The sequence below is a fragment of the Thermobia domestica genome, chromosome 13 (assembly GCF_964235325.1).
Source record: "Thermobia domestica chromosome 13, izTheDome1.hap1.1, whole genome shotgun sequence".
Taxonomy (NCBI): domain Eukaryota; kingdom Metazoa; phylum Arthropoda; class Insecta; order Zygentoma; family Lepismatidae; genus Thermobia; species Thermobia domestica.
In genome coordinates, this window is record NC_137466.1 from 183,233,990 (window position 1) to 183,260,062 (window position 26,073).

At 34.7% G+C, this 26,073-nt stretch overlaps 1 long non-coding RNA gene across 2 annotated transcripts in view; it reads right to left on the reverse strand.

Moving 5' to 3' along the window:
- The window catches only part of LOC145668842 (uncharacterized), a 45,542-nt gene that overhangs the window by 1,385 nt on the left and 18,084 nt on the right, over positions 1 to 26,073 (reverse strand). The window contains exon 1 of one of the 2 annotated variants that reach the window (XR_014128109.1): positions 22,178 to 22,298. The exons of the other annotated variant lie outside the window; for it this stretch is intronic. This is a non-coding gene — a long non-coding RNA (uncharacterized LOC145668842). Of the gene's footprint in view, positions 1 to 22,177; positions 22,299 to 26,073 lie in introns of those variants that run through there. 2 annotated transcript variants of the gene reach the window in all.

Below are 26,073 nucleotides of genomic sequence, written 5' to 3' on the forward strand. Positions count from 1 at the left end.
TAATATTAATATATATATATTCATACTATATATATGATATATAAATATATATAAACGCGGTTTGCTTCAATTACTCACAGACCACGTAGGAATATTTAAAAACATGTATCAATTACACTACAGAAGTGCAGCAGACATATGTATATTATTTAAATTATTTAAAAGAAAACGTAACTCTAAAATTTTAGTTGCAAATTGTAGGCTTAATATCTGGTATTAGGAAAAAACCTGATACTATTAAAACATATATACATGTATGAAAAAAAAGAAAGATTTGTATATTTTTAAAACTTGCTATAACTAATAAAATATTGACGTGCATGAGCTGCTTTGTACATATTACGTAGATTAAGCTAGATTCTAATTATCTCTCTTGTTATCTTAACTATTTTTCTTCTGGACGGTTGTTTTATAAAGTTTAATATATTAATCAGGGGTAATTGTCATTTATGGTATCTGTTGCGAAAAGGTGAACAAGAGGAAAAATCATTCATGTGAAGTAGTAATTTTTAGATATAATTATGTTTGCATTAGTTACTAAAGAGATATTTGCCTTTTAACACATTTACATATCACTGATTTGTGCACTTTTAAAAGAGAAGAGAAAAAAAACTACATAATAACAAAATTTGGTTTTGTGTTTTCGAGTTATTAATGAAAAATATACCATAAAACAAAACTATTTACTTCACGATTTCAGGTAGTTTGTTAGCTAAAGCAACTGAGCCTCGGAGAATATACCATAGCTTTTGGCATGACAAAAACAGCTATTTCACTAGTGTTTATCATTAATAATCCACTTATCTGTCCAACAAATTTTTAATTCCTCCTTCCATTGACAAATTTGTTACATGCAAATATAGAGTGATGTGATTGCTTATTCATAATCAAGAAAAAAAAATGTCCGGTCTCTAGGATAGTTTGAAGGAATCATGGGAAATGGATTTTTCTGGCTTTCTACACCAAGGATAAGTTCTAAGAACGAATAAATCAGATGTAATTCTACAAAATTATATATACACATTTTCTTATCGTCATTAATGTAAAATTTTTGTGATTATCTTCATATTTTATACATATTATCCAGAATTGTTCTTCTAAGCCCTGTTGGCAAAACGACAAACTTAAACTTTATAATAAAGAGCAAGAAATTATGAACAGTTACTTCTTTTGATCTTCAAAAATTTGCAGCGAAATTTGTAGAATTTTTGATTTAATAATTATGTATATCATATGCAAAAAAGTAATTAAAACAAAACAGAAAATAATTTTATTTTTAGGCTTTTTGACAGTGCGTATGAAGAGAAACGTCATAATAAGGGAAAAACCAATAAGAAAAAGTAGAGTTTAGTTTTGTATATTTACGCATGCAAGATTTTTACATTATTTTTGATCCAGAAAATACAAGACGAATCAATTTAATGCTAATTGAAACTACGCACAACTATTATAATTTTTATGTACAAACTATCCTGTAAAAATATATATCATTTAGCTACCATATTAACAAAGAGACAGAATGAAAAAAAAATGTAAGGGATTATTTCTATCTACTGGTATTTCAAAATAATAATAATAATAAAAAAGTAATAGTAATGATAACATCTGTACATACCAACTTCTTTCTTAATTCAGTGCCTTCATAAACTTTTTAAAAAGTGATCTGAATCCAGAATCAAAGTCTAAACACTAACTAAACTAATGACAATACAAAAAAAGAGAAATTTTAAATATAAAATATCGGACGTTATCAGTTTTCCCACTAAAGTACTTTATTCATCTTTGGAAAGTTACCATATATAATACGTTTAATATTTAGACGTATAAAAAATATATATACATATGTGTTAAAAATTATATTATTTAAACAGAATTAAATAATATCTCTGCATAGTAAGTAGATACTAATTCTTCATTACTAATGTATCCGTATATTATAGTGTATGTATAAATTTTGTTTTTTTAAATGAATAAATATATAAATATATGCGTAAAATTTTAAATATATATATATATAGTTTGAGTTTGACATGCTTTAAACTGTCTTATCTCAAAATCATTTAATTGACTACTGTTACTAACTATTAGCTGTTTTAATTATCTACTAACTTATATCGGTTTAATCTTACCTTTTCTTGTTGTAACCAAAGTTGTTTAATAAAGGAAAATATATTACTCGATTTTTCAAAATTTATTTCAATTGTATAGTACTTCGTGCGTGTGCAGTTTTAATATTGCAAGATGAAATAGTTAGGAGTCAAGTGTGAATTTTTTTACTTTATGTTTGTTTTCTTTTTAAAAAAAACAAAAATGTGTGAACAATTTTATGAAATTTATCATGTTATCTATAGTCGGAAAAAAGAATGTAATTACATTAAACCTTGGTGTAAAAAGTCATGAAATACTTTAGAGAAGTTGTATACATGCATTGTTTTTGACTGTTGAGATTGTCACGTTATGTAACTTGTTAAAATAATTTTGCCTTTATTTAGGCTCTAGTTTCACCAATATTTAATAAACAAATTTTGACCATTAGATTTGTTTTATTTTTATTTATTTATTTTATTTTGTTTCGCTTACATTTCCATATTCAGTATATATACAAGGTAATTTTGTTGTACAACCTTTCTGCTTTGTTTCTCTTACATTTTAGTGCCTCAACCCCTTGCGTTCCAGTGATATCCATGAGTATGTCATGAAAACGTATCCTTTATTAATGATCGTATTAATTCTGGAGTTCATGATTTTTTTTAGCGGACGCAAGGAACGAATTAGTTCTATTGTTTCTCCTCAGGTGACAGCACCTTACTTATCTCCAATCAATATTGTCAACATGAAGCAACATAAAATCCCTTCAGAACATCAAATTTTCCCTTTTTCAGCCCAAATGTTCCACAATACATTTTTTTTAAAAATCAGTAATGTGCATTTTCTCCTCGCGCGTGCACAATAACTATGCCCTATACAACGGTCTAGACCAGCCTTTCCCAACCGGTGTGCCGCGTCACACTGGTGTGCCGTGAATGGGCCGCTAGTGTGCTGCGAGGAATCGAAACAAAATTATTAATTTTATAGCAATCACATTGCAAAACATAGGGGAAAATGTATATTTGTATTTCACATTACTCTGAACCTCTACTATGAATCTACAATTTTAAGTTTCATACCGGGTTACTGTTCTGTGCATTTCTAATGTTGAAAAAAGTATTTGTTATCATTGTTATGCCCATTATTGCTTCTTTATTGTTGCAGACTATTTCATAACTTGAAAATTTAAAATATCGTCCAATTCTTTCGACAAATTACCTACATTTGTGTTTTAAAAATAAAAGAGATTTGTTTGTGCGTTCGTTATTTAGTGATCTTCCTTCTTAGTAAAAGGTTGAATACAATTTTTAAAAAGAAAGCGTATTTTTAAAAACCTGAGTCCAATATTTCATTGCAATCGTTTTCTATTTTTTAAATTAGAATGAAAAATAAGCATAATGATTTACCACGGGGAAAAAACAGAGAATGACAGAAAAAATACCGCTGTGTTTCATATTTATAAATAACAATACTATAAGTGTGCCGCGAGAATCCAAGTAACACCCTTAGTGTGCCGCAAGTTAAAAAAGGTTGGTATACGCTGGTCTAGACAGTCTTTTGACATTAAATGAAAACCTAGTATTACAGGACACACACACACTAAAATTACATCTAGAATGTAAGGAGTTAAAATGGAATCCTTAGTTTAACGTGTCGTGATTGTGATCTTAAAGAGTCGGATGAAAGATTCAAGTGAATGGATAAGAAATAACTGACAGAATGAATGGGGTGCGAGAAGCGTGCCGACTTCACGGACACCATATTATTCCTCACAAGCTGACATGACCTTGGGTTGAATAAGGGACTTATCTAAAGGGGTTGCCATTGTCAGTAACTGTACGATCATAAAGGAGAGAACTATTAAATACAAAATCACTAAATAAATCTGAATGTTATGTAGGGACCATTTGAAGTACAAGTCCGTAGTATGACATCTCCAGTACGTCAATTGGTTTATATAGTATTCTCTGAGTGTTTTCTTAAAACGAGACAGGAATAATCTCTAGTTAAAATTGAGTTTGTTAATATATATATAATGTGTGTTTTACTTTCATGCTTAAAATATGAAGTTCTGACAACAACATGTACTTTTCTCCGCCATCATTTTCAATTATTTCTTTCATTTGAGGAAGATGCTTATTCATAAAGTATTTGATAAACACAGCAGATCGGAATTTAAGGATACTTCACTCGTTTATTAAAGAAAGTGAGTGACATGTATGCACTTGTTTCACTTTTCGTATTTTATAAGTTTTGAATTTTTGTAAGTACAGCGTGGAGAATTCAAAAGGAAAATGGGAACTTCTACCTCTCAAGATGGGATTTTATAACTTTTCAGATTGGCATCACTGACGTATAGAATCAGAAAGCCTTCCCTCGCAAATGAGGTGAGTGATCTGCTACTGTATGCTGAGAATGAATAATAGTCAGAGAAACGATGTTCATAATGAAGGTTCTGTATTTGGAGCTAATGATAAAGAGATAAAGTCATTTAGTGCACGGCTATTCGATGCGTTCGTAACGAGCTTTTATGGTTCATGCGTACATTTGGAATACGCTGACCATGTATTTAAATGCGGATGGCTAATCACAGTGCACTGCAAACGCCAAAGCAATAAAAACACGCAGAATACATTGGCTCGAGCGCATTTGGTGCATTTCGGAACAATAGACCGCCTGCTGTTTCGGAATCAGTAAAATTTCCAAAGGAAGGATAAAAAAGACGTGTTCCCGGGCAAGGGGATTTTAGCAAGAAACAGCTGCTTGAAAGAGGTTTTGTGTAGAGTATTGGAACTCTGCTATTATAAAGTGTGTGAGTGTATAACAAAAGAAAATTTGCAAAAATACAAGGAAATTCCGAAAAATTAGCTAATCACCGAAAAATTTATGTAACACAATAGGGTTAATTCTCGTGATTTGCACGAATGAGAATGAGGGTGTGGCAGTAAGGACTAGAAACCCTGCCTGGCTCACTGGCAAAAGTAAAATTACCGATTAGCCACCTAGGTCGCGTTCGGTGCGGGTAGGGGGGTAGTAACGCATCGGAAACGCATCCTCGTCTAGCCATACACTCAAGAAGGACAGCACGAATTAGCAATAAATCCTTCATGAAGGAAATGAGTTCAAAACCTTATTGATGTTTGGAATTCCATTGAAGTTGCCAGGGTGTCCTGATTAATACACGTGAATCGAGTTTATCGACACTAACAATGCTTTTTCAATTGCTATAATCAGTGGTGATTTTAGGTGGTGAACTGAGGAGGCAATTCTCGTCTACAGCTACGAAATTATCCTTCTTGGGCACCATATTTCCGATTGTACTCAGTGTGAATTACCAATGTTTCCGCAGTACTAGTGTTCAACCCCGCTATATTGAAAGTCCCTCTTGAAGAAATCTTCTGAACAGCGGCGCAAATCTGTATTTAACATTGGAGGGGACAGGTAAGACAGTTTCCTCTCTGTCTTTTTTTTAAGCGATTTTCAGAATATTTCTGAAGTTAAAAAAAAACAATGGTGTGGAGGTTCAAAGGAGCAGAGTTACCTTCAACATTGGGAGGCGGGCAGATTTGAGGCTTATTTCGGGGGACATCAATTTCATATCACTTTCCTTTGTGGCAATCGGACATAGATCATCACACTTCTCCTTCCTAAAAAACACATTTCAAATCGAATTACTGGAGGGACAGTCGCCCAGTTCCAAGATTGGAGGAGACCTGTCCTCCTCATCCCCCCAGGATTTGCGCCAATGCTTCTGAAATCGCCACTGACAGTAATTACTAAAAGATTAACATACCAACAGCGTTTCGAATTGTGGTGTTGAAAATCCTGGGATCGTTAAAATAAACAAAATTTCCAATAAGTTGGAAATGTTATTCTAAAGTTGGTAAAACTAAAAATCACTGAAAACTGTTCTTAACATGATCAGGGAAATCGTGGCTATTTGGGTACTGTTCCCTCGGAAGAAGAGCTGTCTACTGGAAATATTATACGTCAATCAAGATAAAAGACTTCATTCTAAACAATTTGGACTAAGGAAGTTCGAAACTGTCGAAAAACATCATGCGATTTTTACAATGTTTATTTCTTCTTAATGTGCCGGTGAGGCATCAGTTCTATTAGCTCAGATTTTTTATACTAACTTAAAAGCTAATTTATTGTAAAAATCTTAAACAAAGAGATGTAAATGGGAATGAGAACTAATCTTTCACACAGAATATATGAAAAAGGTGGTTATGTTTAACATGAATTAAACTCAATAGAGAGTAGTTAGGTGGAAGATAAAAGAGGGAGGAAAGATGAGAGTTAACTAAAAGAATAGGAATGAGCACTAGCCTCAAATATTTCTATTCCCTGCTGATGTTGTCGTCGTCCGGAATGACGAATGGATTCTCCTCGATGTCTTCCCACTTCATGGCTGGAAATAGATTAAATTAGATGAAACCACACAAAATTGACGTCTGGATTGCAATTCCGTCTAAACTGCCAGAGGCGATGATTAGAATTGAGAAAATGGGTTGTCCTCAACTTTTGGAAAATGGTTTGATCACTCTTCCTGAATTGCTTCTGCGGCATTGAACCTCTTTGCCTACGATCCAAGAGTGTGAACCGAAGTTGTCTCCAGTTGAACTTGATGTTGCTCTCTTCGATGTTACACCTTTGGGAAAACTAATACGACTATCTCTTGAAAACATGTCTCCTGTAGTTTTGTTGAAAGGGAACATTCACTCCAACGTTCATTCAAGTTGGAAGCTCTTGTAATGCGGAATGGAAAGAAGGATACTAGTCTTGTCTTTATTGGTTAATTTACAATGACGAAGTGAATATGATGGTTTACACAAGTTCGTTGGAGAATGTACACACATGATAAAATGTTTTGTATATTCTGCATTAAACAAAATTTAACGTAATCTGATTTTAAAACGATTCAAACAGTCCAACTGTTAGATTTTTTTAAAACACAATATACCAGTAGCGTACATTATTGTAAGGTATTGCATACTACTGCTTATTTGAATACTCGATGTGCGGTATCCAGAGCTGACCCTAGGTCATTTGCCGCCATGTGCAATGGTATCGTTTGCCGGCCCCCTTTTCTCCAGAAAGAACAAATCTTAAGTATACGGTGTATTTCATCATAATTCTAATGTTAATGAAAATATAGAATACACTGAATAATAATAATAATAGTAAACAATTAATAAAAAGAATTATATATAGCGTCGGTAAGAACGTAAAAAATACCTTATGGCTGTCGGGAAATAAGTTTGAATTTGAACTACACCTTCCATGAACTGAAAAATGTAGACAGAAGAAAAGTATGTAACAAAGTGTTGAATACTGAAAAGCTGAAAAATGAGGAAATAAGAAATCTTTTCGTTGAAAAAATCGAAGAAAAATATTGAAATGATGAAATAGACGCAGGTAGTAACGCACAGTGGGAATACATTAAACTTTGCTTACAGCAGGCTGCAGAAGAAGCAGTAGGTTACCGCGAACACAAAATGGCTAAGAAACCATGGGTTACAGAGCAGATGTTGCAGAAAATGAGGAAAAGGAAGACATGGAAAGAGGTTGAAACAGAAGAGATCAGAAAGATGTACGGAAAGTTAAATAATGAATTACGGAGGGAAACAGACAGATCGAGGGAAGAGTTTTACAAAAGAAAATGCGAGGACATAGAAGAATTAGAAGGAGTTGGGAAATATGAAGAAATGTACAAGGAGGTGAAATCTATGGAATTTTGAAGGACACAAGGGGGTATTATGATGGCAGTAGAAAATAAGAATGGGAAGGTAGTCAACGAGGGAAATGAGGCCATAGGAAGATGGAAAGAATACGTTGAAGACTTATATGAGAGTAGGGATAAAACGTGTAGCCTAAACGTTAAAGTAGAAAATGAAGTAGGTGAGGATAATAAAGAATTTAGTATTTTTCGGGATGAATTTAAAAAGGTTATATCCGGAATGGAAAGGCAACCGTGATAGATAATATACCAATCGAATTCATGAAAAATATGAAAGACAGGGGCAAAAAAGAATTGTTCCGACTATGCAATGAAATACATGAAACAGGAGAGTAGCGAAAAGACTTCCTGAAGACGATTATGATACCGATGGCTAAGAAATCGAACCCAAAGAGATGTGAGGATTATAGAACTATTAGTCTCATATCTCATGCAGCTAAAATGTTGCTCCGAATATTGAACAAAAGGTTATACGGAAGAACAAATGAAGAAGTTTAGGAGGAGCAGTTCGGGTTCAGAAGAGGCAAGGGCACAAAAGATGCTATTGGATTATTAAGTGTGATTATTGAAAGATTTCTAGAAAAAGGGAAAGAGGTGTATGTTGTATTTATTGATCTAGAAAAGGCTTTTGACCACGTGAATTGGGAATTGTTGTTAGGAGTTCTAAAGAAGATAGGGTTGGAATGGAAAGATCGAAGACTCATAAGAAACTTATACATGAACCAACAAGTAAGTGTTGGGATAGGGGAAGAACTGACGGAAGAGATTGCAATTGGAAGGGGAGTTCGACAAGGATGCTGCATCTCGCCAACACTATTTAATGTCTATCTAGACGAGATAGTGAAAAAGAGTTTACATGATGATGACGGCATTTCGAAAGGAGGTAGAATGATTAGATGTATAAGATTTGCAGACGATATGGCGCTTGTTGCAGAATCTAAAAAGGAAATCAATAAAATGTTAGAAAACCTGAGGATGGGCTTTGAAGAATATGGGATGAAAATAAATGTTAGAAAGACAAAAGCCATGGTGATTGAAAGAAAGAGGTCTGTATCAAATATAAAAGTGGAAGGGGAGAAAATAGAACAAGTGAATAGTTTTCGATACCTGGGTAGTGTTCTTAGTAATGACATGAAATGCGAACGTGAAATAAAAGCAAGGATAGGAATGGCGAAAGAACCCTTTAGGAGGAAGAAAAGTCTGTTTTGTGGGACCTTGAATAAAGAGTTGAGAAAAAGACTTATAAAATGCTTCGTGTGGGGGTGTTTCACTGTATGGGGCGGAAACGTGGACATTACGTAAAAGTGATGAAAAACGACTGGAAGCCTTCGAAATGTGGGTGTGGAGAAGAATGAAAAGAGTTAGTTGGGTCGAGCGGAAAACGAATGAGAGTGTGTTAGAAATGCTAGGTGAGAAAAGAACACTTTTAGATATTATTAGGAAGAGGAAGAGAAACTGGTTGGGATATTGCCTAAGAAGAAATTGTATGAGGGACGTCCTAGAGGGTATGGTGGTGGGGAAGAGAGGGAGGGGGCTAAGGAGACTACAATTAATTAATGATATAAAAACAGAAAGATCATACGTGAAAACGAAGAGGTTAGCGGAGGACCGTGGAGTATGGAAGCTTCTCAGCTGCTGCAAGTGGCCTGCCAGTAAGGGCAGAATACTTGTGATGATGGTGATTATATATATCAGTGGCGTATTTTATGAGCAACAGAGGCTACCGGCGGTAGCCCTGCAACATTAATAAAGGAAGTTAGTATAACTCGTATAAATTAATTTAAAATAACACTTTACAACAAGGATGACAGTTTATCTTTTTTTTATGGTACTAGTTTTTCTATATTTTCGCAAACATGAATACGTACTAAAGGTAGCCGTTAACGCTCAGAACACAATCCCTCTTGCTTTCGTAAACACTGATGATTTGACAACTGCTGAGAAACCGCAGTCGTCTGCAGCGTTGTCAGACTCACAGCTCGGAATTATTCCAAAACCTGATCGAAATTATGCTAGATTCGGTCAAATTATGCTAGATCCTGATACTTACTAATTCAGGAGTTTTTTTTAAAATATCTAAAATTAAAAATAACAGGACAGGATGTAGAAAAGTCTTTCTGTTTTTTTTTCCTTTTTTGTTCCTAATTCAAACAACAAAAGTGATTGAAGTTCCAACACAAACATTAAAAATTCTGGAAACTAGAGGTTTTTGTACCTTCTGATTTTTTTCATTTTTGACTATGACTGTTGTTCTTGTGATGCATAAATTTCATTAACACTTAAAAAACTCGTTTTCTAACTCATTTTCAGAAACACTAAATTGTTTTTACTCTCACGCCCGTTCTCTAAGGCATCGGTAAAGGGATGACCTCCTGCCGTTTCGAACTTGCTTCGAACAATAAGTGTACTTGTATGGCTTACCGACTGTATGAATCAATGGGAGAGGATACATATCTGCTGCTCTTTTTCTTCCCACGACCAACTTCTTTCTCATCTCCAGGTTTTGCGGCTTTTCGATAAACTTGCTGAAATTATGCTAGATTTGGGCAGGATGCTAAAAGCAAGATACTAGATGCTAAAGACATGCAAATTATGCTATAAATGGCAATGCTTTTCCTTATGCCCATTGTTGCCAAACTTAGCCTGAATTTTAGAAATAGTTTATTTTACTAGGTATGAATAAATTGTTGTAGAACATTGTATTCTCTATCAAATAATCTGATTTTCTCACATCGAGAAGAATTTTCAAGTATTGAAATACATTGAAAAAGTGAAATCTTGCTAATGGCAAATTCTAACGTCGCGTTAAATATATCACGTCATAAGTTCGGAACTCTAAGAGATACAACATTGAAACTTATACAGCTATTAACACCATATTTGGTGCCAATGTTGTAAAAATGTGCATTCAAAAAAACTTTTTGAATTTTAATATAAAAAATAAAATGTAAGACAAAGTGCGTATACTATTGCAATGCAATATCTAAAAAGTTGACTAGTGAGAAACTTTTTTATTTTTCAGGTTAGATGGGGGTGCAAAGCGAGAAAAATATTGAGAAAGGATTGAAGTTATTTTTAAAAGAAATTGCAGGTCGATATCTTCCTTTATTTAGGTTTTATGACTTTTAGTGTTAAGAGTCAACTTTCCAAAGCGCGCGCATCTGACCAGAAGAAAGGCAGTGACAAATCTTGCCAATGTTATTTTCCTTATAATGTTTGTTTTAAAGTTACTGATGTAGAGTATTGTGCTATACCGATGAGTGTTTACTGTTGATGCTATGCGAGCACGAATCTACTGCTTAACGGAAGCATATTTGCAAAATCGAATCCTGGACCTCACCTACGATAAACATTGCGTTAACTCCACTCAATCTTAAGTTCCACTACTTACTTCGCTTGTTTTCCTTGAGTTGCACGCACGCAAGCACGTACACACACACACACACACACACACACACACACACATATATATATATATATATATATATATATATATATATATATATATATATATATATATATATATATATATATATATAATATGACAAATATCTATTAATAATAAATCTCATTCCTGGTGATAAAAAGCAACTAGTTTTGTAATTGATTCATTATGGTTCGCATGTAGTCCTTAATGCTGTTTCAGATGCTGACAATTTTGACAATAAAAGTTGGTTTCGTTTGCAATTCCACTTCTCTTATTTACTTTGAATACACAGATGAAAATGACAAAAGCGTTCATAACAAATAACTTTATGATCTCACAAAGCAGAATGAAAGGCCTCTTTATTCTCCCCCCCCCCAATGCTTCTTTAGGAAGCAGGGTTTGATAATTCTGTTTGGTTTTGTTTCCTCGCCCAATGATTTGTATCTTATTGGCTGTCACTATACGTGATTTAAAGTCACAACTTGCGCGTTTGTTTAGAACGGATATAATGGGGTTTATTTTCATTCTTCTTCTGTTTCCAGACTGATATTGGTGTCTGAGGTGTCAGAAGTGAGTATAGAAACTAGGAGGTTCAGTTCCTATTCATTATTGCATATGTCATCATCAGCATCATCATATTTTATAGGCAGACCACTTGCTGCAACTCAGAAGCTTCCATGATCCACGGTCTTCGGTTAACTTCTTCGTCTTCACGCATTATTTTTCTATTTTGATATCGTCCAGTAATTGTAGTCTCTTTTCCCTACCTCTTTTTCCTGCTACCATACCCTCTAGCACGTCCTTCATGATACAATCTTAAACATCAGAAGTGGGGAGAAGCCGCCTTCACAATATACTTTATTATGTAACTTGTTTGACAAACGGAATTGGATTAGCGGATATTTTGTGTACACAGACGAATGAGCGTTCTCGTATGTCACATTTTCTCGTCAGTTATCACTATCACCCTACTCCAGTTTTCACTCTTATCCAACTTCAGTAGCAGTATCTTACCCATTGCTATTCCTTAGTTTTCCGCACAATCGATGCAGGAAATTTCTGTTTAGAAGTGTTTAGCTTGCCATTTATTTCAATCATATATTTTCTATTCGTTTCATATGTTCTCTCGATTTCGTATTGCTTCCAACAAAAAATTTATTGCAACGATTTATAAACCATCATTAAAAAAAAAAAACTTCTAACACACAATTGCTAGACTGTTATTTCGTACCCTCCAATTCGCCGTTCTAAATGAATTTGCGCGATTGGAATGACAAAAGAGTTGAAAATATATGAATTTAAGAAGGATTTATTTACAGATTCATCACTCTTTCTTTCTTGTTCTTTCTTCAGAAGAAAACATACGGCGGAAGAAATGTGGCAACAGCGCGCTCCATTTACTCTGTACTGCAATCTAAGAGTGGGACGCTCTATAGATCTAGCATCATTATGCTAGATCTGGCACCGCTGGTCGTCTGCCAGCAGAGAGAAATATGTAACTGCTTGCGCGCCCACATAGGTTTCTCCGTAACAGTGTACTAGCGAGGCACGGGAAGGCAACCAAGATGACCCGCTCGGGAGAGTAATACTCCCGGAACTACGTTTTTTCGCGCGCTACTCTAGCCAGCTGTTTTACGCGTTATCCTAGTCAGTTGTTTGAAGTTGGTCACAAAATCTATATCATTTAGTACAAGGGGAACAAAACGAACCTTATATCATGGAGTACAAGGGCAACAAAACGAGCCCTGCGGGGCTTCTAACCCGTTCCTACTACTACTACTACTACTTATCTGCACAAAAGTAAGTAAATCACATTTTTGAGTATTATTTTCGTATTATTTTAGTTTAAAAAGTGTTATAAAAATGTTTAAAAAATGTTAAAAAAGAACTTTCGTCGGGCCGGGTTTGAACTCACGCCAAAAGAGATTTTCATTACTAGTATACAGCGCTAGCTCACTCGGCCACGAGGCTTCTGGCTTCTATGTGAGCGCAGAACACTACACATCGATTGTTGAAAGCAGGTCTATTTTCTGGAGTTCCTCATCCATGATTACTCCTGCTACATACTCATTGCAGAGATAATCTTCGATAGCTCCGGGAGAGACTACAGTTTTCAGTATTACTTAATATATATAGGGTGTATGGTGAGGAAGTACAGATATCTTTGGAGGTGATGGGGGAAATCGGAAGGTCAGTCTAAACAAACATGAGTGTATGTCTATTCCCCTTGGTTTCCGAGATATGGGGGGAAGTATTCATCGGACGCCTGAAAAATGCTGCTGAATTACAATTAAGAAATTATACATATCCTGTAGTTGTTGTATCAACAAAAATGACACCTCATTCGAAAGCTTCGTACCGATTATCCCAGTAATGTCGAAGGGAGAGAACTAACACAAGAGAATTTTAACAATTTCACTCCAAAATGCTCCAAATCTCCTATTATTGAGTGGAAACATTGTCACTAGGCAAAGAGAAACATCATATCCCGTTTGTATTATCCAATCTAATTATATCTAAACGTCAGATCGGTTGCATACTATTCCGTTACTTTCGACATAACCAAAACTTCTTTACTAGGTATACACGTAATACAACTGCAAATTGTAAAAACTATTACCTCTCCACTTTAGTATAGCTGAAATTTAGTATTTCTGTCTTATAATTATTAAAACCAACTTCATAGTATATTATTATCAGGCGATAGAGTAAAGTGTTAGTATTTGATTTAATTTTGATTTAGTTCAGCATCCAACTTAGTAGCGAGGCTACATGTGAAACAAAAAGACGTCGTGAGTAGGGTGAAGTCGATATACTCTTGTGATATAAAAATATTTAAAATCTGTTGTAAAACTTTTTTTGAATGGAATATAATCTAATTAAATGTGAATAAAATAAATGGAAATTTTATAATTCTAACTTCAAAATGCTTGTTGTCGGGGTGACTAATTCATAACGGACTTCCGAAGAAATATCAAACAATTTTAATGACCGTGTCAATAGCGACAACTCCCAGTCACGACCCCTCTTTTCAGGTTTTAGAAGAAAATAGAGAAAGAGCGAGAAAGTAAAAGAAGAAGGTAGGAAGGAAAAGAGAAGGTGAAGAAGGGAAGGAAGAAAAAGATAGGAAATCTGAGGAGAACGAATTACTGGATAATTATGGGAAATTTGGTGAAGAACCTTGAATGATTTCTAAAAAGTAGTTTGAATCCAAAATGTTATTGCTCGAGGATCAATATTGTAGGAATCCGGAATAGACACATGTTCACTCTTACAACCCCGACCTGGACCCAGGCAACTACGCCACTGGGAGTTGCCCCGATCCAGTCCGGGTGACGAGGAAGTTTAGTTCTATTGTTTATCCATTATTTTAGAACGAAGTTACCTAGTATCCAGTCTCGGAACTCCAAGATTCAGAGGTCGATAACACATTCGAATCAGCCAGAAAAAAATTTGAGTAATGCATACATTTGTCACGAATAAAAATTTTGATATTTCTGAAAGATCGTCGTTTATTCGGGTGTATCCTGTCACTTCTGGCTTTTCTCCCAGAGCCGATTGTAATCAGTTTTAGCCTTTATTCTTTACAACCATAGCCATGCATTTTAAATTCATTACAATGAATTAACGTTAATGTTACGACTTACAACTAGAGTTATTACTCACTCACACACACATACACACGGGACAGAGTATAAACATGGATAAATTAGTCTAAAAGAAACCATCTAACTACATTTTACTATACATTTTATTACATCTATTAAATAAAATAGAAACAATATAAATTAGAAAGAACCTGCTACGAACATATATATATAATAAGGTATATGTGGTAATATAAACATGAATTTGAACAATAACTTCTTGATGACGTATAACTATGTATTAACAGAAAAATTTTAAAAAAAGAACATTTTATCTTGGGTATCTAAATACGAATTTAGATAAATTATTTGAATTACATAGTACAAAAATTTACTAACATCTATAAATATATTCTTACATTTTACAAGCTTATAAAGAGAAAAATTGTATGAAGTTTGAAGTGAGTCTTTTCTCATATATCCATATATATATTTATTTTCTTTTCTGGTGAGTTTACGAGTCCTATCTCGCTACTTGCGACGATTGTCAATTTCACATTACCTATCAGGCACTTTCACAGCGTCCATTTGTCTTTGCTATCATATTTGCAGATGCACACATATAATTATGTTAGTTATTTTGAACGTACAAGTACTGTTCGTAGATGCATTTATTGAGCATTTTTTTCAATTACGGGCTTTAAAACAAATTTATGGTTTCTAAATTACAGAGGCTATTTTCTATCCTCGATTAGTCGTCACTAGCTGGATTATAAACCAGCTCTAAGTCACTAGGTATTTCGATCTACAAACATACTTCTGAACCTAAATTGTCAATTCATAATTCATGAGAGATTCATGATATTGTTATTACTATTCTGTTCTTTTGTTCGGAGACGGTATCTTTCAACGCACAGAGATTAAGGTAAAAGCACACACTGTCTAGGTTGTGAAGATTTGGATAAGAGGAACGGATTTTAGATGAAAGATTGGTAAAAATATGTTATGTTGGTGAACAAAAAAAAAAAAAAAAAAAAACGGACTTGACGGTACATTAGGGTTACGAATACGACCTGCCTTATTTCATATTATATGCAATTAATATTAAAAGAACATGAAGCTAAAAAATCACATATAGTATTCAGAGAATCTACGAAACATAAACAAAATTATTTTTATATGTGGCGGTATTTGCAAAATCTATCTTTCATACATGTCGGATGTCTCGAACTACGGCAACCAATGATCGTTCGGGGTAAGTACCAAACCCTTTATGCATATTCACTTTCTCAATTCAATTATACATTTTACTTCGACGTCATATTCACGTTTCATCTACATTCACATTTCTCATCTACATATATCTTCAATAATAATCTATACATTACGCTTCAAGAAAAATAAATAAATAAATCCCGACATCTAATTCACTAACAGGTTGCAACACTTTCCATAAACGAGAATATCTGACATACCTTTTAATCAACGGAATTTTCCGCACATAAACATAACATTCATATTTAGGCAGGCACGTACACATAATTTTAAATCTAAAGTGTCAATTTCACTATTGGGCCCAAACTACTACAACACAAGCATTTATTAAACCTTATAGCAGGATAGTAGAAATAGCTGGTGGTTTAACATAGAACTTCAAACGGATAATTACAAAAGAATGGGAATAACATTATGGTGTACAGAACTACTATTCACCCCGCGGTAGGTCAAATACTATGGAGAAACCAGTCCCTTGATACTTCACGTCGACAAATATCTCCACGAATCATGTCTCACAACGTCTCAGTTAATAAATTAGGTTCAAGAGCTATATACTGAATGATCAATACTTATGATGTTCAATAATTGGGGGGAGGTTAACAAATAAAAAAAATCTTGAAGAAGAGAACAGAGACAGCCGAAAGAAGAGAGAGAGAGAAAAGCGGCTCCAAAGGAATAAGCTAGAACACTAAAACTACAAAAATAAGTGGTCGAATTTAGACAGAACAATTCATAACCAAATATACTTATATACGCCGAAAAAGTGGCCTACTCAAATGAGTGGCCCAAGGGGGTCTCTGAGTGCCTAAGTACGAGTCCGTGCCTTCTAGGCAACCATCTCACAAGGAATAAGCCCTATGGGATGATTGACTATTAACTGTATCCGGTACCAATTCACTCAAATTACGGCCGGTCCAGCAGGAAATGTCAGTGCGGTCTCTAATTTAGGATTTCAAAATTAAAAAAATATCCGACCCCTCAGAAAAATAAGAATTCCGAGGACAGTATGGAAAACTCGAGTGAAGTCAATAGGACAGAAAAATCCTAACTGAGGATTTGCCAAAATAATAAAAAAAAAATTAAATTTTAATTTAGTACTGGTGATTTATTTGCCAAATCTCACCAGTGGCTCCCTCTTTGCAAGAACGCCGTATCTTGAGGTGTCGAAAGATTTCAGTAGCTATCGAAGTTAAAACTAAGAGAAAAATGAAAAATATCTGCAGGGGAGAGAGGGTCAACACCTGGGTACGAAAATATCGGAGTTTACTATAATTAATTTGTAAAAAATTTGTTGACTTTATCTATTTTGTTACTCCTACAAACAAAGTACCTTAGCCGGAATAGGTGACGTGAAAAAAATTCAATGTTGCAGGTTAACCTCAAGACGAATGCATATAGTTCTACGGTACCACATTTTTAAGCAACTATCGTACTTTCGTAATTAATTGTGAAATATTTCGAATGATTTATTATATGATGTTATTTACCCCGCTAGACTCGATTGTCAACGAATAGGTACTATTACTTCTGATCGTCAAACTGCGAAGTGCTAACATAGTCCATTCCCTAAAACACACTTACATACTCGTGAGAGGTTTTAGTGTAGAAGTCAGTGTCTGAAATATCTTTCCTTTATACGTAAATACTCATCGCTTTACCTTACGGTACATAAATACATTAAACACATACATTCAGGGGTGTCCTATTATTCTTTCACATTCAATTTTCATATATATATATATATATATATATATATATATATATATATATATATATATATATATATATATATATATATATATATATATATATATATATATATATATATATATATATATATATATATATATATATATATATATATATATATATATATATATATATATCTTATTTATCTTCATTACACTCTATAACGTATATTCACTGGTAGACACCCTATACTTTAAGTATACTAGAGACTGTTCAAAGCAGTCTTATTATATAATTACGACATATATGTCACTACAAGATTAATCACGCACTGACCAATACACGAAAATATCTCACGAACTCATATCTTTCGCAATCAAATCCAAACTATATACCACTTCACAGTTTAGAAATGCACATAGGTTCAAACAACAACAATATTATCAACCCTAATATTAATTAAATAAGTTTCTATTCTGATGACAACAATGAGTTTTATACTACAGCACGAATAAAAGAAAGAAGAAAATTTTTGCTTCGTGATCTAACAAGGAAACCTTCCGAAAATGATAGTTGCAGTGAAAGATGTGGCCTATGCCAATTGAAAGAGCTGTAACAGAGATGAGCATTCCCAAAAAAATAGCTGCCCATAGCAATAGGTTCAAGAAATATAAGGGGTGGAAGTTCGGGAAACAGCAAGGTTGGACAAGGGGGGAAAAGTGCAAATTCCGCAAAAAAAGGGGGGCACGGCAAAATACAATGCTGGCAAGTGATGTAAAGAAAGAGACTTGCCACAATAGGGAATAAATGAAGGCCACCAGTGGGGTTGACAGTGTTGCCAACTGCAATGAAAAGTACATATTTTGCAAAGAGCACTATATGAAGTGAGTGCAATATTCAGTGTCAATCTGTCATGTAGAACATAAGATATGGCGTGTATAATCAGTGGTACAATCTAACAAAAGAAAATAGAAAAAAACAGAAGTACGAAAAATACGGGAAAGACGGAGTTGGCCATAATGCGCCACATTTGATCACGAGCTGTGCATATTAGAATGAAGAAAACAAGAAGCACCAACTATGCAGGAAACCGACGTACCTAGAGTCGAAAAGAAAAACGAGTTCCAAAGTTGGCAACACTGGCCATGAAAATCCAGACAATTCTAATATAGTTAGGCCACTCGCTTCACAAAAAGAAAATTCCGGCAACAGGCATCACTCGGAATGCATCAGTGCTAGAATGATTGAGGCAATGTCAAGTCGGGGAACATGAAATGGTTGGGTTGAGCCAACAACCGATAATAGAAGTAGTGAACATTATATCATGGTTGGGTCGTATGTGGGAATATACAAGGTATCCCACCAAACTTTGTGACCTGAAAGATTTGCGAAACGAACAAAAACGTGACGGATCCAGTTGTGCAGGAATGTACCAATGTCTGGGGGTGATAAAAGTCTGTGAGAAGCAAGTGCCCCCAGGATCCTCATCATAGGGCCCCAGGAGCCAATTTCAAAGTTTCAAATGGCAACAGGGACCAAGTGGTAACTCTCTCGATAGATCATGGAATGTGCAGCAACACCTATAGGAAACATTTGTTATATGAAACATGTTTTTTCAAAATGGCCGCCACAAATATATGTTGTGTCTTAACATGGCATCGAACATTGTGATCTCAAATTGCTGCGAAGCAAATACTCATGTCGAGGGCCAAGAAAACTTTCTAAGAAGCAAGTCCCCCAGGGCTCCCATCATAAGGCTCGAGGGGTCAACCGCAACATTTCAGATGGGAACAGGGGGCGGATAATATTTCTCTGGATAGATACAACACCTCCTATAAGAAACATTTGCTATATGAAGCACGGGTTTCAAAATGGCCGTCAAAAATGCACATTGTTCTTGTCACCGAGCAGAAATCCCATATAGTAAGTATTTCTGATATGCGTTGTGGCATATTCCAAGATTTATCGAAAGAAATTTAACTCGACCGATGGTGCTAATTGAAATTTTGAAATTGGCTTCTGGGACCCTATGATGGGCACTTGAGTCTCACAGAAGTTTGTCGCCCGTTGTACATTCCTGCACAACTGGATGTGTCACATTTTTTTCGCTTTGAAACTATTTCAGTCGCAGAGTTAGGTGGGACACTCTGGATATATCATATAGGCGGTGATAGTACTGCGACAGCAACACACAGCAGATCGAGCCTTTGATTATGTTTGCTTTCTACAGGTGTGGATATGTGATAGAAAGACCACCAAAGGTTCCGACAACTCAAGAGTACTGTTTCGAGACATTCACAGGCGATCATTGTACCATGTGTGACGGATTGGCAGTATTTCGCTGTGCTCACTGCAAATGTATCTTCGGTTTGGACCATTGTCTCATCGAACAATTGCACGTACAATGTGGACGAGCATGTACAAATGATGCGAAGGCTAATACCTGTTGCCGGAATTTTCTTTTTGTGAAGCGAGTGGCCTAACTATATTAGAATTGTCTGGATTTTCATGGCCAGTGCTGCCAACTTTGGAACTCGTTTTTTTTCGACTCTAGGTAGGTCGGTTTCCTGCATAGTTGGTGCTTCTTGTTTTCTTCATTCTAATATGCACAGCTCGTGATCAAATGTGGCGCATTATGGCCAACTTCGTCTTTCCCGTATTTTTCATACTTCTGTTTTTTTTCTATTTTCTTTTGTTATATTGTACCACTGATTATACACGTCATATCATGTTCTACATGACAGATTGACACTGAATATTGCACTCACTTCATATAGTGCTCTTTGCAAAATATGTACTTTTCATTGCAGTTGGCAACACTGTTAACCCCACTGGTGGCCTTCATTTATTCCCTATTGTGGTAAGTCTCTTTCTATACATCACTTGCCAGCATTGTATTTTGCCGTGCCCCCCTTTTTTTGCGGAATTTGCACTTTTCCCCCCTTGTCCAACCTTGCTGTTTCCCGAACTTCCACCCCTTATATTTCTTGAACCTATTGCTATGGGCAGCTAATTTTTTGGGAATGAACATCTCTGTTACAGCTCTTTCAATTGGCATAGGCCACATCTTTCACTGCAACTATCATTTTCGGAAGGTTCCCTTGTAAGAACGGAAAAAAGAACATCATATATTCTAGCTTCTGTTTAATGATGAACGCAAAGTTTATTTTTGTTAATATTTTAATTACTGGTCCACACAGAGCGTTGTAATTTGGAGGAAAGCTTAATTTGAAGACAATTTACCCAACTGTTTGTTTAGATAGTCCAAAAATAATATTTACTTACTGTTAATCGTAGAAGAAAGGTCAATTTCGTTAAACCTAAATCACTAAGACATTGGGGTAACCGGAATGAGAGCAGTGGATGATACTGAAATCGGACACTGCGGCGCTAGTAGTCTATAAACAACCGTGCACTAAGAAATACTTCTTGTACTCTGTACATCACAATACTGAATATGGAATAACTATTACTTTTCATTATGACTTAAAGTATATATTATGATGAACCGAAGATAAAAATTTTTAATAATAATCAATATACTGTCCCTACTTAACTATATCATACATTTCAATCACTCACTACTACTACTATCATCAAATACTACATCACTGACACATACACTACATTTCACATAAACTACTAGGCACATATTAATACATGTTATTTTACATGCTAATCAACTTTACCAGCTAATTAAACGATACATGAAATAAATAACATCCAGATTTTATCATATTCAATCGGCTCTGTAAATCGAAGAGGAGAAACTGAAATGAATAAGAGCCCAAGTGAGCCTTCTACCAATTAATTCATGGTCTGCTAGCTAACTATTCAAATGATAATAATAATAAAAAAAACGTGCAACTATCAATGGAAGAAGGGACCCTCTTCCAGTAAGGAAGAAAATCCCCAAATATTTCTTTCAACCCATGTTTACTGGGACGATGTTCAGTTCAGGAGTAGATGGAAGCCCCTTATGTTTATTTACACTGACATAACAAACATTACATTAACTACACAACAACCTACCGCCATGTTAATAATTATAAAAGAAAAAAATCACACTTACTACATGCATAAACAAAGCTATATTTGGACAGACGTATCGACCCTAACAGGAATAATTTTCAGGAGGGGTAATGGGAGTAATCAAAAGAAAAAAACACTAATCTTCGAACTGGTTCTGAAAAATTACAAACTATGACGAATCCTGTCCATCCCTATTTATGTTTACAAACATGGCGTCGCTCGGGTTGAAGTCCATATCTCACTGTTTGTTGACTATTTTCAAATGAAATTTCAACAAGTTTAGTCTCTCAAAAGCTTCCTCACTGTTTAGTCCTTATTTACAACTAATTTTACCTTGGTTTAGCTGCTATTTTCTAATTTATTCCAAAATATCCGGAGCAAACTAGCGTGGTCCAGTCCAAGATCGTCCCAGGTAGAGAATGGAGATTCTCGCGCCGTAATACCATGGTTTGGGAAATAGTTCCAATCACAGCAGAGATTTTTGGCGGCGGAGAATAAAAAAAGGAATAGAAAATGGTAAAATCTGGATCAAACCGGATTGCAGAGAGGATATGGGCATCTCAAGAGGACGAGGGGGTCCAAAATATTCTGCCAAAATTTCGATTGGTAATTTTTCTAAAAATTCCTGCCCAATAGCGGGCCTAGTTTTTTGTATAGCATTAAGATGATGATTTCAATATTTTCCTATTTAAAATACCCATATACTGAATATAATCGTGAAATAACGTATGAATAAAGATATTATTCCCCGAAATATAGTTACAACCGAATTATCTTGAATTTCCACATTGATTCCAAGTAGGCCTATAACTCTAATCAATTAAATATCATATATAAATTGAAACCTATTTCGAAAAAAATTGCATGGTACAGTATGTGATAGGCTAAAAGTAGTGGGCAACTCCGAGCGGAGACCAAATTACGTGATTGTAATGGTACATTACACATGAGACATGGATTTACAGCTTAATGTGCGATCCGAACATCAGCTCCCATCCCGGGAATTGAACCCACATCTCCCATGCAAAGATCCGTATGCTATTCACATAGCCAAGAAGGAGCTCTGTGTTAATATTTGAGTTTCAGTTTCATATCACTCTCCTCTTCGTTGGTAACGCCTTTTATTTATTTATTTATTTATTTATTTATTTATTGTAAAAATAACAGCATATCTTCTTTAGACGTAATTAAATCCTGTTCCACGAGACTTCCTTTAAGAAAAAGAAATAATTAAAAAAGAAACAGTCGTTACAACCGCCAGGGCAGTAAAAATAAATATAAAAATTACTCATGTGCTTTTAGTTTGAATTTAAATAGCATTTGACAAAAGAAAGCTTATCAAATATTATGGGAAATCCTTTCGTGTAATACATACACATTTAACTATTATTTCAAATAAAGAAGTAAAACAGATCTGGCTTTTCTTTTAAAAAAATATGCGTTTTTTTTTTAAGAAATAAACTAAATTTTATAGTGTAACAGTAAAAACGTAAAGCAGTAATATAATCTTTACTTTCCGATTTCCTTACTACTTTCCGATTTGGATGTTTATATTGAATTGTCTGAGAACTCATGTTTAACATGCTATACAAGCATAAAAAATATCAGTGTGAGAAACACATAATAAGTACTACCTTAAAATACAAAATGTGGTAAGTCAAAAATATGAGTGACTTTTTAGTTTAGTGTATTGCTGAATTGAAAGCTGGCAAACATATTGTAAACTTTTGCTTGTGCAAGTGTAGGTAGACCAAATTACAGTTTGGAATTGTTTTTATTATTATTATTATTATTATTATTATTATTATTATTATTATTATTATTATTATTATTACCAGATTTATTATAAAATTTTGCTATAATATAAAATATATACATTTTTTTAATGTTTATGTAAGAGTAGGTGTCTTTTGTTTTACCTGACGGTCTCAGGAAGGAATCCTCACTAAGCAAGCTACGTGAGGAGGGGTAGGACACTCAATGCTCTACTGCAAGCAGAGAAGGGTTAGAATCTCGACAAAGCTTTACTGCAAGCTAGGATAATGTTGTGATGAGGCATATTTTAATGCTTTACTGCAAGCTGAGAGAGAGTTAAAGGTTTTTACAAGGTTTTATCGCAAACCAGGAGGAAAAGAGCTCCATTCCAAGCTAGAGACTTTGGGCCTTATGCAGAGTCGTTTTGATGCGTGATTAGAGCCATACTAAAGAGTTCGACTAACATATGTTTCCTGCAGTAGTCTTACCTTTAGTATGGGGCTAATCATACTTCAAAACGACTCTGCATAAGGCGGTTTGGGTTTAGGTGAGGTACTTTTAAGGTTTTACTGCAAGCTAAGTAAGAGGATTTGATCAGTTGAGACTGATGACTGTGGTTAAAATTTTTCTGTTATATAGATGCTCAAAGTGAGGCAGTGGCACTGTTTTTTTTTTTTTTTTTTTTTACTTTTATTACATGATCCGTAGTGTCACTGTTGTCTTCGTCGCCTGCTGCTATAGTAATCTATAGTAAGATGCACATAGTTGGTGTTTGTAAATAGAAGCACATGGTGGCTATTTGTAAACACAACCATGCGGGATATTACGATAGTATTTATTTGCAAATTAGTAGAGTTAGGAAGAGTATTGTGACCAGGGTGCGAATTACCGGGGGGGGGGGGGTGAGGGGAATTTCCCCCCTCAATCACATTTTGTTCCCCCTAAGAAGTCAGCTGAAGTATCCCCACCGGGGATGCTCGCTTTCCCCCTCAAACTATGCTTAGTATAACTCCAAATTTCACTGATTTTTGTTATTTCTTGTAAATTTAATCTTCTGGCTGTATTTCGAAATGATCGATGTAAACTGCTCAGTTTTGGTCATTTCTACTTACCACATAATTACCCACTATTTTCAACGTTGTTTAGTAGAACTATATTATTATGACTACGGTTGTTACTTGCAACTGTACCTTCGTACCCTTCAGTTCGTCATCGTTTGTGAATTTGAATGTACTAATTGCGTATAACAAAGCCACATATAGATTTATAAATGTTATTAGCGGTTGGCCAAGAAGAAGTAAACAAATAGCTTCTTCTACCATACTTGGCGAAGTTCGGATATGTTATATTCATCCTCTATATTTGTATCGATTATCATCTTATTTTAATTTTTGTTATAACATGTTATTTCATTTTCCAGTGTACTCTTTGTTAGCACATGGTCTTCATTCCCTAGTAGGTTGTATGTATGCAACTCAAAATAGTAATCACTGCTTTTACAGTTTACGGAAATGAACTTTTGAAACTGTACTCAAAATCTGAGATATAGGTATTCTCTCTTAAGTATATGTTAACGTACACGCAGGGGGATACGCTCCTAGTGAGCAGACATGTTAATGAAGGTGATTTTTAGGTGAATAAGCGAATAATTCAAGATTTGTTTCAGCATTTGTTAATACGACTGGTTCTCCGTGTCATTGTCCGTGTCTGTATAAGCATTTGAACAAACCCTTCATTTTTCCATCTTTTCGCTGTACAGTTTGCTGTCCACGCAATTAATGTTGTCTGAAAAACTTCAGTGTAATGTTTTACTTTATTTGAATAACGTAGCCCATAGTGAATCAACTCATCTTCAACCTAACAGTAAAGTAATTTTTAAGTGTTGACTTCGTGTGCCCATCACGGAATCGATATTTGGAGAAAAAAAGTCGTGATGAGCACAGCTTTAGCGGGAAGTAGAAGCACAAGCTCGAAATTTGAATTGAGAGATTTTAAATATTTGGCCTTCGATTTGACCTTGATGTGAGAAATCGGGACCAGCAACAATCCATTTCTTATTTGATAGGCTAATATCTAGATTTTCTTAAAAAAAAAAAAAAAAAGTCCGGTTTAACTGATAATTTTAGTGGTTTTCACAAGACTGAAGTAGGTTTCTTTTCGCAACCTGTAGGTATTGATGCAAAGTGGAAGCTTTCAATATGAGTGGAAAAATTAACATATTATGGTTGTGATCATGGCTATCGCTCGAGGCGAATTATTAACTAAATAAACCTTAGAGAGCTACGGGGACAAGAGTGAGTACAACATTAAAACACGTTCAGAAAGGTTTAGTGGGGTGTGTGTATGTCAGACATGTCGGTAGATTTATTAAATTAATAAATCTCTTATTTATTACAGATGTCACACACACACACACACATATATATATATATATATATATATATATATATATATATATATATATATATATATAT